The following is a 12,100-nucleotide window of genomic DNA, read 5'->3' as shown; positions in this document are numbered from 1 at the left end:
CATTTTTCGCATGAGAAAACTACAAATTTAATATCAACGGAACACGAAATTCATGAAAGATTTTAGTTAAACAATCTCAAGATATCAGAGTGTCCATGTCCGAAAGATTACTTACTGCGAACTGCACGGCGCGGGCGGCACAAGTAGAGAACGTGGGACGTGGAGTGTTATAGTAGAGCGAGTTTGTGGTTCTACCCAGCACACAGCACCTTATAGGTCACAGCTACAAAAGGCTACAGTATAGGTAGCTAATGCTACCGGAGATGTTTTGGTCAAAATGATTTTCCCCTCACAGGTTGCAAGATTTTCCAGGAATTCCATCGATTTTTTTAACAAAACAAACAATTTTTTTTGCAGAAGTTACAGGAATAAACTATTGACATTTATCCATTCGGTAGGTATTAACCCCTAAGGCCTCTGTCATTTTGCAATGTATTTGTAGGAGAGCCGTCAGAATACAGATTTCGCGGAAAATATTTTCGCATTACATTTGATTCCAAATAAATACGTTGTGTTTTAACCCATTTCAAAATAAAACACTGTTCTTGAAAGCAGATGAAAGACTCAGATTTCAGTATTACAAATCGCAAACAAAGAAAAAGTTTTTGAAGTCGCTTTCCGGTGACTTTTATCGTGTACGCTTTAATTGTTACTGAAACTTTAATAAAACATAATTAATTAGTACGGGTTGTTTCGGAGAATTTGAAAAATTCTTCAAATTTCAAGTTTCATCTTCAAAGTTAATTTTCAAGTTTTTCGAAAGATTTTTTCAAGTTCTGTTATTATTCCAGTTCTGTCAAGCAACTAGCCTATAATTATATAATAACAGAACTTCAGCAGGACTTTCACACAACCCGAAAATGAAGTTTGATGAATAGTTCAAATACTCCGAAACAATCCGTCCTTAGACAAAGGTATTATAAAAGTTATTGTCGCATCACTTTTTTCGTTTAATATAAAAATATTTAGATACTTAAAAATTCGCAAACTTTGACAAGTCCTAAATATTGTTTCAAACAATTTATTCTAATTTTTTTAGTAAAAAAAATAATGCAAACTGAAAGCGCGGTATTCTCTCTTTCTAAAACTGTTTAAATCATATTTATCACCGCAATACAAAATGAGATGGCTTTGCTTTTAAGAGACCGTGTCAGGCTGTGATATATAAATATATATCTCCCAAAAAGACTACAGTTGTTTGTGAGGGTGTGCGTGAGTGACACCAATTGATAGAATGGATTATCATCGACGACGAGTCTACCTGTCTGAGTTTCGGCTCGATCGGAAGTGGGTCAATTTCCACATCCTTTGCATTCATCCATTCAAGAAATCAAAATCGAAATTCAAATAAATGTATTTAAAAAGGAATATACATAAACAAACAGCCTTGTCTGGTGACCAGACCTGAACAACCAGATACTTCCCCACCTTCCTCTCACCCATCTTCTTGCCATTCAGCCCCACAACATACCCCATTTGGAAAGTCACTGTCCCAATGGCTTCAGACGATTGGTTGCAGTTGGGACTGTTAAATACCGAACAGTGTTCATATTTTTTTTTAAATTTATACCGTAAATCACGTCGGAGATGTTAAAATCAAATCAGTGGCAATGCAAACAATGCTAGTTTACTTGTAATATTTAAATAATCACTACCATAAAACACTAACTATTTTTTTTAAAGATAAATTTTCACACTAAATATTATTTTTCCCCAGATTTTGCGATTTTTCCCCAGAATATAACATTCCGAAAGCCCGCCGCGCCGTAGTCAGGGTGAGTTCTTCGTACTGTGTTCGCGAGGGTAGGGCGGTACCTACCTACTGCCTACTGCCACCTAGCATCTGCCGCCTATCCAGTATCTACCTACTGCCAGCTAGCACCCACCTCGGGGTGGGACGGGCGGACCCATCCATCCCGGAGCCATCTGGGTCAGGTCATTCATTCGCTATGCCTACCTGTCGATAACTATAAATACCTGCCGATTACTATGTTGCCGATAAGTACAAATGTTGTTGAATTTGGAATGCGTTAATGTTAAGAGGAACGGTTGCGTTGTTTTTTTCAACTTAAATTTGGAATTGAGGCCAAAATACCAAACCAAACTACATAATTCTATTTTTTTACTCAAAAGGTATGGCAAATGCCTAGTACGGATATTATCGAAATGCATTTTTCAAAATTTATTTCATCATATTTTACAGTAAATAGAGAAATGTTGTTTTTTTACATTTATCATCAACTCACAAATAATTGTCACGTAAAGTAAGTTTATAAGTTTCCATCAAAATCGTGAAAAAATTTAATTCTTTAAAGGCCTATATTTTATAATTTAAACTTATCTGTACTAGATATTTGGAAAAGAAAAAAACAAAGCAAAATTAGTATATTTACAACCCGGCTTCGCTAAAGTTGCTACGGACATTCTTTTTAAATGTTGAACAATTGGAAAATATAAAATAAATACTATTGCGTTTAGTCTAATTTTATTTATAGATATAACTACATTTCCGAACTCAATAGACGTTCACAGAAGGGAGGGTGAAGTCATTCCCCGCCTTACTTCGCCACCGACTAGTCAGCTTCTGGGGAAGGACACGAAAATCAACAAACGTCATCGTCGTGGCTGCTTCCGAGTGGCTCAGCTCTCTACTTAATGAGAGGTGAATGCAGACGATGCGGCGACCTACCTGATAATAATAATAATAATATTTGAATGATTTGTTTAGGGCCGTTTTTGTGCAAAATCACCTCAAGGGCGCTGTACAAATATATAATACGTTTCTACAATGATCTATGTTATTGTTATTACTAACTATATATGGAGATAATATTCAGTACAATACTTACCTGGTAGGTCAATTGATATTAACACTTAATTAAGTTTAACTGATTGTTTATTAGCGAAATTTAGATGCAGGATTTAGGACATAATTGGAAAATTGGATATAACTGGACTTTCTCTCAGGAATGGTATATTAAAATTTAAGGGTATGTATGAAAGCTTAAAAAGATAAGTTTTTAGCTTAGACCTGAATTCTGTTGGACTTGTTATGGATCTTAGTTCCGGAGGAGTTTATTCCAAGCCTTCGGCCTTGATACTCCGAAAGCACGATCACCAAACTTCGTATTTGGCTTGCGCTTAGGTTCCAACAGTCTGCCTACAGCTGCTGATGTTGCTGATCTAAGAGTTGACTGCCTCAGACCAGTGTTTGGACGATCATTTAATTTAACTTATGTATCTTATTCGTTTTCATTAGGTTTTTTTCATCTTATTTTTATTTGTCATTGTTCTTATTTTTCATGTAATATGGCAGACTGGGATTGCACTACCTTAACTTAAATAAAAAAAAAATAGCTCATGGAAATGACGGTTTGGCTAAAAACAGTTTCTTGGTTCAGAAATTCCATAAAAATCAGTTGAGATGTCACGATACCAGAGCTTACTGTTCCGAAGGTTTTTACTGCTTTAGAAAACAGAATTCAGCTTTTACAAGGTGTCCGGAAACAAGTGGTATAAACGGGAAATTGGTGAATCTGCATCACATAGAGAACCAAAAGAAAATAACTCTCCGATCTGAGCATTTTGATTTTCGCAACTAAAGGTTAACATATTTTTGAAGTCGTGTCTGTGCTCCGACACATTTTCATTGAAAATATATTAAACAGCTGGTAGTAGGTAACCCCGTAAAATTTGACTTTAAAATTCCAATTTCGAACTCGATTTACAAGCAAACGAAAACGCAAATCAAAAAGTTATTACACAAAATCGACATTCAACAGATTCCCACTTGCTCCATTAGTTTCCGAACACTGTGTAGAGTAAAGATAAGATGTAAGACGTCAACTATTATAGCTTGCCACCATTATTATTGATGGATCATCGCTTAGTCTGCAGTCTTAAATTCTTGGAAATAACGTTATATATTTTATATTATTACTTTCAATATAATCTAATGTCAACTCATCGATATTGGAATGATAAACTTAACTTATCAATGATGCTGTGACGTCATCATTTTCACAATGCTTGTTTTATTGTAGGTGGATAGCATTGAAGAAAAGAAGTCCGTATTCGGTATACAGAAATCCATGATAAGCGATGTAAGCTAGGTACTAATCGCAAAGATTCCTATGTTCGAATATGTCTTTAATGATAGCAAAGCACTTGACATTGTAAGAAATTTAGATTTTTCGATATAAAAATGCCATAAAAAATCGTGGCAAAGACCATAAGAATTATGAAACGTGTTTCACGACAATACCGCGACTTTAAACTGCTTATTCACGCTATGGATAATAGAAACAAAGGGAGATACGGCGTAAAAACACGTCAACTGTCGTCGAGCTATGACCGAATTGCATCATCCACCCAAACAATCCACAACATCCACCCAACGAACCTGCAACATCTACCCAACCAACCCTCAACATCCATCCATCCTAGTCAACCATCTTTCCCACCCGGGCACACTTATTGCAACACAACATCCAATCAACCCACAACATCCACCCAACCAACCCACAACATCCATTAATTCTAGTCAACCATCCTATCCATCCGGGCACACTTCTTGCAACACAACACTCAATCAACCCACAACATCCACCCAACCAACCCACAACATCCATTAATTCTAGTCAACCATCCTATCCATCCGGGCACACTTCTTGCAACACAACACTCAATCAACCCACAACATCCACCCAACCAACCCACAGCATCCATTAATCCTAGCCAACCATCCTACCCACCCGGGCACACTTCTTACAACACAACATTCAATCAACCCACAACATCCACCTAACCAACCCACAACATCCATTAATCCTAGTCAACCATCCTACCCACCCGGGCATACTTCTTGCAACACAACACTCGACATAATAATAATAATATTTGGATGATTTGTATAGCGCCGTTTTTGTGCGAAATCACCTCAAGGGCGCTGTACAAATATATTATACATTTATACAAAGATCTATGTTATTACTATCTATCATCCACCCAACCAACCCACAACATCCATCCATCCTAGTCAACCATCCTACCCACCCGGGCACACTTCTTGCAACACAACACACAACCAACCCACAACATCCACCCAACCAACCCACAACATTCATCCAACCATCCGAACCACCCCTGTGAGGGCCCTCCAGGCAGCTAGATGCGGGGGTGGCAGGGGGTGGAGATGGGTGTGGTGGTGGAAAGGTGGAGGGTTAGATTAGGAGGGGGGAGGGGTGACACGGTCGGGGAGTTGTGAGCGAATGATGAAATACCTTTCTGTTGTTCAAAATTGCTGCTTTTATCGCCATCGAAATGAAACGCACTTCAAAATACAAAACCTCTAGCAACACATTATTATAATTATATGAGTACGGACGAAGAAGTATAAGGGTACTAAGGTTGTTATTGTGGCAGTGGTGTGCAATGCTATTTTGCAAAATTTTTATTCAAGACTAAAAAAATGCTACATAAATTTTGATAAACTGTGAATTCTGTGATCTTTAATATTTAATGATTTCTATAAATCATTGTTTTTTCTATGATCTTAGATGGTATTTTATGCCTGTGTACTGTTATTGCACGCCACTGTTTTTAGATATTATGTTTTAAGCAATGCCCGGGAGACTGCTTGAAGCACGCAAGTTTATTTAATGTTACGTGTATGTTTTCGTCTTCGTCCCGCGATAAAGCATAATACCTCTAGCACAGCAGATCGCTGCACTGGGCACATTCCACCAACGCATTAGAACCAAGCTCTTATCAAGTCGTAATATTATTTGATACGTCCACTCGTGGTACCCAGTAACTAGTAACGCGCAAGAGGTTAGATGCGACAGTAAATGGAGCAACATTAGGTCGGAAACCTTGATCCGTCTGCGGCCGCACACTATTGCTTATTGCCCACTGGGCACCAAACATCCATATTACACGTCTCAATTATTAGTACCTACCACGAAATATAATGAGTTATTTCACAAAGATAAAGATGATCATGGATTTGAATTTTGCGTTGCGAATATGTACGACAGATATAGACACTGATAAGAGGCCTCTTTCGTAACAATGACTAGAGCTGTTTCTTTTCAGGCGACAACACTGTTACAGCTCTCAGCGGGAGTTATTCTGTTGTTTATTGTATGTACAGTGTACCTACGCAGAACAGCAACAGATCTACAGAATACAGAACACAGGCCTCGAGGCGCGTTGTGCCAAATGTTAGGGATCGTTCATGATGAGTGCATGTGCAATGGTAGCTAGTAGCGGGCACCCGGTAAAAGTGTGTTATCGGTCATGCCGCAAGAAATGTCGGGTAGTCACAACCGCGCATAATAATTGTATTGTATTCGGCCAACGTTGACTGCTGACTGCTGCTGACTGACCCTCGCACTTTGAGCTTGTCCCCTGGGAGCACGCAGTGCCGCAGCCATTGTCCGCCTTAATTAGCCAAAGTGTTGACATTGTTACTTGTTACTTCGCTGTGACGTCCTGCGGCACGGAATGCTCTTCGCTGCGACAGCGATGGCAGCTCGCGGTTGGCCGAAGATTAGGTCTGACAAATAATACGAGATAAAGCGTCAAGCGTCAAGGTGGCCGCAATTAGCGAGCGGCTGTTTATACGTTCATCGCTCATGGCTCATGGCAGATGCGCTCAATGGCTGGCGCTGGCGTGGATCGATAACGAGTAACTACTACAGAAGATCTCTTCTCTAGTAGGTACTTACCTAACTGCTAACTGCATACGCTTATCTTCAAACGGAATAATAGGAATAGCTACTTTGCTGCACGGATAATCTTCATTTCATAATAAACGAGTTGGAATATAAATATGAATAATGCTATCGCGGACCAAAACCTTGCTTTATCACACACACAGGAATGTAAAAAATGGTTATCTTGGCCACAAATCGATTGCAGATAAGGTAGAGTCGAGGCCCCTCTTCAGACTCAGTCCGTAGGAAGTCCCACAACTGCCCCATCCTTGAGCGCCCCTCCCCTCTCTTACCACTCCCGCGTCGCGCGCAAATTCAACAACCAATTGAAAACACATGACGAATAATATTATTGTACACAATGAATAGCACGAACCCAACATGTTACTGTTTTGAGTTTTCTTCGTGTGTGTTATTAAAATGCGTATGTCCTAGGGATAAATTAATTCGTTTACGTTTTGAAAGTGTGTGTGTAAAGAAGGATGTTTGCGGGGGTTCCCAGGCCGCTGTTACCGCGGCTGGTTAAGTGAGCACCGGAAAGAGGTGATGGAAATGTCGCCGTTACCTCTGCGACTGGCGACTGGCGACTGGCGACTGGACGTCGAGGCCCGGTCCATGGCGGCTACAGTGCGGTGGCAGGCGGCACCGAGAGCCCAGAGGAGAGGTCGCCACTATAAATAGCCCGCAGACGGCGCACCGTCCCACACGCGGTCGCTGTTTACTAGAGTGCAGTAAGTAATAAAATAACAATGTTTCGCTTACCGAAGAGACGCTCACGGCGAAGGAGCGGCCGTTCGCCGGTTATCGATCCAGCGGACAGCGCCGCGCCGTGCTTGCTACACTACCGCCAGCTGCCACAGCACAACTGCCGAGTTCGCTGCTCACGGCTCGCACTCACGGTGTTCACTGGCCGTCTGCTGTCTGTTGTCGGCCCTCCTCGCTGACTGCCGACTCGACTGTTGGCTCACCGTGACCGTGCCTGAGGACTCGGGATGGGGCGCGGCCCCCCCGCACCCTCCCCGCCTCTCCACGCGCTGCCGCCCCACTACCACCCCCCGCTCCACCCCGACCGGCATTTTCCCGCCACGGAGGACGCGACCACCGCCTGTTTTCTGTTACGGAAAACTCGTCAAATCTTGCGGGCTAATTATTGCTCTTATCAGGAACAATGGCGATCCGGGAATATTATCATGTTATTTTACCTGTAGATAATTATTTGATTACTTGATTCGATATATTATAACTACTGTGGTTTGGTAAAACCCTTCAAGCCACAAAATGAAAATTTTGTTTTTCTAAATTTTGATGTAAAAACATTTCAATTTTAGAGATTTGAGGGTTGAGAAATTTCATATACGGTTTTCTCGAAATGACCTAAAAAATATATATATAAATTTAGTTTTTAGTTTTAAAAATGCTAAAATTACTTAACCATGTTGTACTTTGATCACTATTCTATGAAATCACTGAAAAGTAACATTCCCTAAGGATTTTACCAAAACACAGTCGATAATATAACAACTTCCAGGTAACTTACCAGATTAACTACGTAATGTACTTATTTGGTATGTGGTAGGTAGGTACTTTACATTAATGTTAATAATTATTTATGAGGGGTTATTCGGAAAATATTGATCATAGCAATTTAATTTATTTTCAACATTTTAAGAATTCCTAACACTTCCACTGTTTAGTTGTTCAGTCAATCACTTGTTCTACCTTTATCATTTTCTTTCATATCATGTAATTCATATGTGACATAAACATGTACTCATCTAGGTAGGTATTATGATTAGCCTGCATTATAATTTAACAATTTATACGTATTACTGTTTTTATTTTTCTTCTTAAGTATAATATTAAAATGTATCACATACTTATAATAAGGAAGTATAGTTATTTGTTTTTGGGGTATTATGCCGTGTTGCGCTAAATCTTTATTTAGCCAACGTTTCGGACAGCATTGCAGTGTCCATCATCAGGGCAGATGTGTAATTTTAAATTATAAATTTAAATTATAAAATTACATATCTGCACTGATGATAGACACTGCAATGCTGTCCGAAACGTTGGCTAAAGAAGGAGGTAGCGCAACACGGCATAATAACCCAAAAACAAATCACTATAATATTTTTGGCCGTGTAAATCTCAAATCATACCATACTAAGGAAGGGTTGTTTCTCAGAATTTTTTATTCAAGTTCTTTTAAATATTTTGTTACGAGCCGGTTGTTTCACAGTTCTTGGATAGTAACAGAACTTGAGTGGGTATTTCAAAGAACTTGAAAAATAAATTTTAAATTTGATGAATTGTTCAAATTATGCGAAACAACCCGTACATAAATATTATGTTTTTTTAATTTAACTTTTTCGATATTTTATTTATACTTCATACATATTTTTCACACACGTTTTTTGTTTATTTTATATATTATTATGTTTTTAGTTTACAGGTAAATTTGAAATAAATATTACACGCCTAATTCATTAAAAAAAGTTATTGTGTTTGGTGAGAGAATTTCACTGAAATAATAAAATCTAGATACTGCCTATCTATCATAGGCTCTATTCAATACGATATGGAATAACCACTTCCCGTGTGGTTCAACATTCAACAATACAAATCTTAATTTAGTTCAAAATTAACAATATACCATAGTCAAATTACGTTTGAAAAAAGCTGAATATAAACAAAGACATGGTGTACCTGAATCGCTGTTATACAATTCTGTAAATTTACTATCTGTTCGTGCTATATTGTGGCTTAAAATTGTGAGTCAGCACACATCTTTATCTGAATATAACAAAATGGTGGAACATACTCATAACACAAGACTTACTGCAAGCGACGGACGGACACGGAGAATAATGAGTAATGCTAATTTATTAAGAATCTCTTCAAATTATTGGTAATCCATGAATTAACAGGTTTCCCGATAAACTCCGAATATATTATCACGATGTCCGAACACGTGTTCGAAAATCTAAATAAATACGTTCAATGAACCTTACAATGTTTCTAAAATTTACAACATTTTAAGAAACACAATAAAAAAATGTGAACTAAAAATGGTTAAGTGAAAAAAAATTGTTCTGATTATTGTCCTCTGATTTTCCCAGTATTTTGCATTTTTTTAAATTCTGTAATCTTAATTTTAATAATATAAAGTTTATTATTAATGAGAACCATTTATATATTACGTAACATTTGAATAAATAAACGTTATTACATATTATATTATACAATTCCTCGGGCGGCTAAGTCCTCCATCACAACACAAGCAACATTTTCCGCTCACTGTGGTGGTAGTAGGAGATTTTCAAATGTTGTCAGGTTATTCGTAACCCGGGAATGTTTGTCTTTCTTTAAAAGAGTAGAAAAATATATATAAGGAATAAGTACCTACCTAGAAATGCCTAGGATTCCTTTGTGTTTGAATCATGAAATTTTATTTTATTTTATACGCTTTTCAAATGTCATTTATTTGTTGTCTTGGTTACACAAAAAACAGCATTATTGTTTTCTCGCTATGTCTGACTTTTGAGTGATTGATATATTTAATTTGTTTTATATGAAAAGATCGACAAATAAGCATTAAATGTCGTTTCTTTGATTTCAGAGCAACACATTGTTTAATTTGTCTTATAAAACGACATTTTTAGTGAAGAGAAATGGAAAAGTTACGATTTACATTTACAGTGACAGCAGCATTGGATGTAAAAACCAATGTGATCTACATAACGTCAGTCGAGACATCCGATGGACATCAATTTAATATTCCTGATGATTTGAAACTGGCAAGCAAACATACCGCCATCATAACTACGGATGTTTTTTTTACCAAAATTAAGAATTCTCTAAAGAAAACACATCAAACACGGAAACTATGGATTACCTTAATGAAGAAAATTTACTTAGATGAAGGCGGGAATTTACAATTTGGTGAACAATACTTGGACGAAATTACACACGAAACGAGACTTTCTGACAATAATACTAGTAAGGGCACTGAAAATAAAAATCTAGGAAAAATAGCAGAAAGATTTTTACTTGAGAAGTTTTCAGGAAAAACATCAATGATTTTGAGAATGAATGTACACGTTTCGAGATATTAAAGGAGACAGAAAAAATTGAGGTTTTAAAGTATTTACTTGAAAAACAGTGCCTAGATTGGTACACTAGTATGTTAATAAAATATACAGTAAATGCAGGATGGCCAATATGGAAAACAAATTTTTGTGAAACATACGGAAACAAAGGTTGGTCGCAAGTTAAATATGCATTTGTATATAAATTTCAAGAAGGTTCATTACGGGAATATGCCAAAAAAAAGAAAGATTATTATTGGAGATAAATAATAATATTGACACACAGACATTGATTCATCTTATTGTTATGGGTCTATCAGATTATATAATGTACAAAATGGATAAGGAATCAATAACATCGACTGCAAATCTTTTCAATGAAATTGGTAAACATGAACAAACAGTCAATAAAAATAAGAGTTGATAAAATTAAACCTTGCAAAACTTGTGAAAAATTAAATAAAGATAGCCGTTTCCACTCTGAAGCTGCATGCTGGTTTAAAACAAACGAGGATGAAAATTTAAGAGAAATGCGATGAAACCTGTAAACAATTCAGTGATAGAGACTGAGTTAAATGAAAACGATTAAAAAACGAATAGTAACACCATTAATAGAAGTCAAATTTGAAATTAATAAAAGTATAAATGATGAATTAGAAATATACGTAATTTATGATTCAGGTTCAAATGTTTCTCTAATTAATTCTTCTTAGTTATTGAAACTAAAAGGAAAAGGAAAAAAAAATAATGAGGCCGATTTAGTAACGATTAATGGTGTTAAAAAGACAAATGGTTTGACAACCTTAAACATAAAAATTTGGAATTCGAGAAAAATGTTGATGAGTACATTATTGATGAACACAAATTCGATTACGATTTTTTGATTGGATTAGACATGATAAAAGACTTCAAACTTATCCAAAGTGAAGACTTACAAATATCACAGAAACTCTGCATGAATAATACGAGTAAAAGAGAAAAAAACCTACAGAAAATAAGAACACCGTAGAAAAACACATAATAAATTTTAACGAACATGTTAAAGAAGAAGATTTTAAAATAACAATAAATCATTTAAATAATGATCAAAAAACAGAAATAAATGAACTGATAGGCAAATACACATCAGTGTTTGCGAAAAGTAAATATGATGTTGGCACTGTTAATGGATATGAATCGAAGATAGACCTACTAGTGGATAAATATTGTAATAAGAGGCCTTAAAGATGCAGTGTAGAAGATAAAAAGGAAATAGAAGAGTAAATAGCAAAATTTTTAACTCACTTAACTATA

The 12,100-nt window shown here is 36.7% G+C and overlaps 1 protein-coding gene and 1 pseudogene across 3 annotated transcripts in view; one reads left to right on the top strand and one right to left on the bottom strand.

Moving 5' to 3' along the window:
- The window catches only part of LOC149424439 (uncharacterized), a 101,948-nt gene extending 94,272 nt beyond the window's left edge, over positions 1–7,676 (bottom strand). For all 3 annotated transcript variants that reach the window (XM_089651559.1, XM_089651562.1, XM_089651563.1), the window contains exon 1: positions 7,482–7,676. The gene's annotated coding sequence lies outside the window, so the exon portion shown is untranslated. The remainder of the gene's footprint in view (positions 1–7,481) is intronic.
- A 2,714-nt stretch (positions 7,677–10,390) lies between these two features.
- On the top strand, positions 10,391–11,396 carry LOC149424438 (uncharacterized; annotated as a pseudogene).
- The last annotated feature ends 704 nt before the right edge of the window (positions 11,397–12,100 follow it).

The sequence above is a fragment of the Hesperophylax consimilis genome, chromosome 4 (assembly GCF_061612785.1).
Source record: "Hesperophylax consimilis isolate HC1 chromosome 4, BYU_Hcon_1.0, whole genome shotgun sequence".
Taxonomy (NCBI): Eukaryota; Metazoa; Arthropoda; class Insecta; order Trichoptera; family Limnephilidae; genus Hesperophylax; species Hesperophylax consimilis.
Note: the sequence above shows the minus strand (reverse complement) of the source record. Positions and strands in the feature narration are given on the sequence as shown.